A 5,054-nucleotide genomic window follows, 5' to 3' on the forward strand; every position below is an offset into this window, starting at 1 on the left:
CTCCAACTGCAATACCTAAAGTAAACTTGTCTTTTAAAAAAGAATCATTTTATTGCCTCGCAGCAGGGGGCAAAAATGAGTTTCTGAGTAGTTGTAGTAGTTAAAATAAGAAGAACCAGTCATGCTTGTGAATGTTCATATCGATCTGTGTTGGTGGACAGGTAGGATATTGGATTAAATCAACAGGACATTGATTGAGATATATGAACCAGCGTGGGAAGTAAAGAGCGAAATGTCAACTTCTTGCTTCCCATGGTGGTTAGCATATCTCAATCAATTAACGTCCGGTTCATTCCATCAGTCGAAGTAGTAGCAGTGGTCCTTTTATTTTTCCCCATTTTACCTAACCTGTCCTTTTTCTTTTTCTCCACTTTACCCCAAACTCTGCCTTTGTCCAATTTCCCACTCTTAAACCTCCCACTGTCTGTAACACTGATCAATTATCATCCCATGATGTTTCAGATGCAGTGGACACAGCTGCTGCACATCGTAACATTATTTTTCTGTCCGAGCATTGCTTACGATGATGAAGCTTGCTTGCTGGCCTGCAAAAATTTCCTGAACAAGATTGCAGCTTGAGGAAAAGACTTGAATGTTCAGGACAACATTTACAATATTGGCTCTAGGTGAGCTTCACTTGATCTTTGGTTATGAAGCAGTGAATTATTGTGGACTAGCAGATAGGACATGTTGCTTCGCTGATGGGAATATTAAGGGTGGGTGGGGGGCAGTCAGGTTTGCGGAGACTTTAGACATCCTCTTGGGGGCCCCCGAGGTGCTGAATGAGGAGTCGGAGCCGTTGGGATTACGGATTTCTTGGGTCAAAACTAAGATCCAGGCTTTCGGTGACATCTTGGATGCTGCTGTCCTGTCTGTGTCTGTTTGTGGTGAGGATGTTGAGGTCGTGGATAGATTCACTTACCTTGGCAGTGATATTCATGTCTCCGCAGGTTGTGAGCCGGAGGTCAATAGACGTCTGGGTCGGGCCTGGGGAGTCATGGATTCACTGGATCATGGGGTGTGGCGCTGCCGGTACCTGTGCGGGAGGACGAAAGTCCGAGTCTTCAGGTCCTTGGTACTTCCAGTCTTGCTCTATGGGTGCGAGACTTGGACTTTGACCAAGGATCTGAGACGGAGACTTAATTCCTTTGGTACCAGGTCTCTTCGAAGAATCCTTGGCTATCGCTGGTCGGATTTTGTGTCCAACGAGCGGTTGCTGAGAGAGACTCGGATGAGATTTGTTACCTGCATAGTCCGTGAGCATCAGCTGTGGCTGTATGGACATGTGGCTCGTTTTCCTGATTCTGATCCTGCTCACCAGATCCTCTCAGCGAGGGAGTCTCATGAGTGGAGGAGGCCAGTGGGCCGACCACGTGCCTCATGGTTGCAGCAGGTTGACCATCATCTCAAGGAGATGGGGATGGGCAAGGCATCTGCCTGATGCAGATGGCCAGACGGAGGCCCCTGGAGTACCGGCGGAAAGTGGACGCAGCGACGTGCTGTTCTGGCACATGCTCCCATACCTGACCTGGGGGGCAGAAAGAGAGAGAGGAAGGGGGTGGGAGAGAGGGATAGAGAGAGAGAGAGAGTGATGGGGTGATATATATATATATATATATATATATATATATATATATATATATATATATATATATATATATATATATATATATAGATATATATTGTGAGAAAAACCATGTTCTCACCGAAATTAGTGTCCCGCCCACATCACGTGACCTCTTTCAGGCTCCCAGGGATTGGTGGGCTAGTCGGCACATGGTGGGTGGACCGCGTGAGAGCCGGGGCGCCATTGCTGGCGATAGACGTGGCTCTAAGATCGCGAATGGAGAAATATATCGAGCGCTCCAAATCGCATGTTTTAAACGCGATTTTCAAGTGATTTTTAAGACTCTAGACAGCACCGTCGCGCTGATCGTTGATAGCTCCGTCTAAAGGATTGAGTTAAATCGGGATGAGTGTGATCGTTATTCACGGAGATCGTTGAGCGGAGCTGTGAGTTGTACGCCCTGTTTTTGGGAACTCTATTGTTGCCAAGAGTTCTGGCAGGGGTTTTGTGCTGTGTATTTAATTCTGTTACCAGCCATTTTTGAGATCGAGCCAATAAAATATCGTGCCTACCCCTAGAGGTCGATCTGAAACACAGTGGTGTGTTTTGTTGTTCTCTTTGTCCACACATGGACTGCTTGAAGCTCGGACATTAACGTCAGTATTCCGTGCTGGAAGATATTTACAACCGGGATCGCGACAAATGGGGCCTCGTCCGGATCGTTCAAGTAAGAGACATTGGAGCTGAGACACAAATTCCACAGTGGGTCGCCATCTTCCTTCATCTGATCATCGTTTCCTCACCAGCAGACGCCATATTGGAGGAACCTTCTCACCAGCAGACGCCATCTTGGAAGAACCTTCTCACCAGCAGACGCCATCTTGGAGGAACCTTCTCACCAGCGGACGCCATCTTGGAGGGATTTTCTCACCATGGGACGCCATCTTGGAGGGATTTTCTCACCATAGGACGCTATCTTGTGTTTACGCCAGTCATCGGCCAACAAAAAAAGTGTTATTTTACGTTGCATTTTCTCATTGGCAATTTGATGTGCGGTGGTGATATTGGGTATTTTGTGTCGTATTTCCCCAACAGAGCGTTGTGTGCGAATTACGTGTATCACCCCAATATTGTTTGCCTTCCCTGTGTGAATTGCCCCATTCCATGTGGTGAAAGATATTACTGAAATATTTCGACCCAGCCTCCTTTTCGACTTAGTGTTTTGTGCCCTTGTCGTATGATAACTCGTAGCCAAACCATGTCGGCTGGAGAAGTGAGAGATCAACCTGATCATGTTGACAGTCACGTGGGTGTCGATGTGAGCGACGCAATCAGCCTTGACCCGGTCACTGAACCCGATATGTTAGGGAGCGACCCCATCATGACTAAATGCATGCGTTCGACCTTCTGATCCGGGCTGACCCCGGTTCAACAACTCGACATGTATAACAGGGAGAGTGACAGGGCAGAGGCTGAGCAACTCAGGGAAGCATGACGCAGAGTTAGCTGAAAAAGCAGCGGCAGAGGCTGAGCAACTCAGGGAGCATGACACAGAGTTAGCTGAAAGAGCAGCGGCAGAGGCTGCGCGACTCAGGGCAGAGGCTGAGCAACTCAGGGAGCATGATGCAGAGTTAGCTGAAAGAGCAGTGGCAGAGGCTGAGTGACTCAGGGAGCATGATGCGTCAGAGGCTGAACGCGTCAGAGAGCATGAGTGGCGAATGTTGACTGAATGACAGCGGGCAGATGTGTCTGCTGCACCATCATTTTCAGAAATTGTTCATGTTCGTTTGCTGGACTGGACGGGAGACACGAGGCCAGAAACGTATCTGGAGGTGGCGGAGAAGTTGTTGACTTCCGGGGGCATTGATGAGAGCTTGTGGGTCGGCCATCTTGTTCGCCATCTATCTGAAAAGGCGAAGGAGGTATATGCGAGGGTGGCAACCGAGGACGTAAACGAATACCGGAAGTTGAAGGCCGAGATATTCAACGCCAATGCGGTGTCTCCGTGTATTTATAGGCGAAATTTTTTTCAGTTGGACTCGTCAGTCCAGTCAAACCTATGAGGAACATTCGCGGGTCTTGTTGGAACAGCTGCAGAGATGGTTCGAGGGGACCAGCGTTGAGTTACCTCCAGCGGTTGCGGAACTCCTGGTGCGTTACCGTATCGATCAACAGCTTCTGCCGGACTTAGCATTGTTTCTTGTCGATAGAGACACTGTTTCCTTGTCAGACTGTGTCAAGCTTATTGATAAACATGTTTTGGTGTGCAAAATGCTGCAAGCCACTCAGTCGCGTCGTAAGACTGAGGATACTGCGGTCAAGACCGTCTGCCCGGCGGCTGGATCGATGGGAAGGGTTCCCCGATGCCCTCCACTGGAGGCGGTCGCAAGCTGCAGGCCAGGGCACGGCCCTGGTGCGATTTCTGCAAACGCGTGGGGCACGGTGGAGACCGGTTTCTCAAACCCAGCTAGTCCGGCCTATCGAGGCAACCTGGTTAAATCGGAGGGAGGTCAGTGGAGATCATCAACTGGGCCCTCTTGCATGACGGTGGCATCGGTGACAGAGGTCACGACCACAGAGGCTAATACCATTCATCCTCTGCATCAGGATTATTCAGGGACAGCCTTAGTGGGTGGCCCTGATTCGGTGGTGAAGTTTAAGGCCCAATACCTTCGGGATACTGGGGCGACGCTGTGTGTTCTCCAGGCGGGGGTAGTTCCGGCCTCTCAGATGCATTATACCGGTGAGTATATCGTCCTTCGGGGCATTAACCAGGTTCCTGGCTGGTATCCCCTTGCTCTCATCAAGGTCCGGAGTGACATTTTTACGGGTCCGATGACCTGTGCGGTGGTACCCTACTACCCGGTACCAGGGGTATCCTTGCTGATTGGCAATGATGCAATGGCCAGGGAGGAGTTATTGACTCTGACCTGTGGGGTGGTCACTAGATCCCAGAGCAAACCGGCGGAGAGAGTGGCGGAGTCAGACATATCTTCACTCTGGCCTGAGGAGCCTCGCGCATCGACTCCAGCCTCCGACGGTGACGTTGCTTCGACTGAAGTCCACCCGAGCCTCCAGTCAGGCCAACCTCAGGAGCCGGGCCCCTCAGGGACCGTTCCCATCTGTGACACGGGGACCCCAGTTACTTGTTCGCCGGTCGGCGAATCCGGTGAGGAGGATCAGTCCTCCCAGGCGGTTTGCAACCCCCAGTCTGTGCCTGGGGTCACTCCCGCATTGTCTGCGGTAACCAGTCTAGTGGAGGATCAGCACTTCGATCCCACCCTTGCCACCCTCTGGGAAATGGGAGAAGACTCCGAGCCTGGACGAACAGGCTACTATGTGAATGGTGCAGGTGTGCTGATGCATAAATATTCCCCAAAGAACATGTCCTCCACCCAGACGTGGAAGGTACAACACCGAGTTGTCGTACCGGGGAGGCATCGTCAGTCAGTCCTGCAATTGGCCCGTGATAATATTTCCTCGGGTC

The 5,054-nt window shown here is 50.7% G+C and overlaps 2 pseudogenes; both read left to right on the forward strand.

The window, feature by feature from the left end:
• Nucleotides 1-462: 462 nt before the first annotated feature.
• Nucleotides 463-5,054, forward strand: part of LOC147015342 (translocon-associated protein subunit beta-like) — a 115,660-nt pseudogene continuing 111,068 nt past the window's right edge.
• Nucleotides 2,805-4,611, forward strand: LOC147015343 (uncharacterized; annotated as a pseudogene).

This window comes from Eptatretus burgeri, chromosome 12, assembly GCF_056783735.1.
Source record: "Eptatretus burgeri isolate ZD-2024b chromosome 12, Ebu_testis_v1, whole genome shotgun sequence".
Taxonomy (NCBI): Eukaryota; Metazoa; Chordata; class Myxini; order Myxiniformes; family Myxinidae; genus Eptatretus; species Eptatretus burgeri.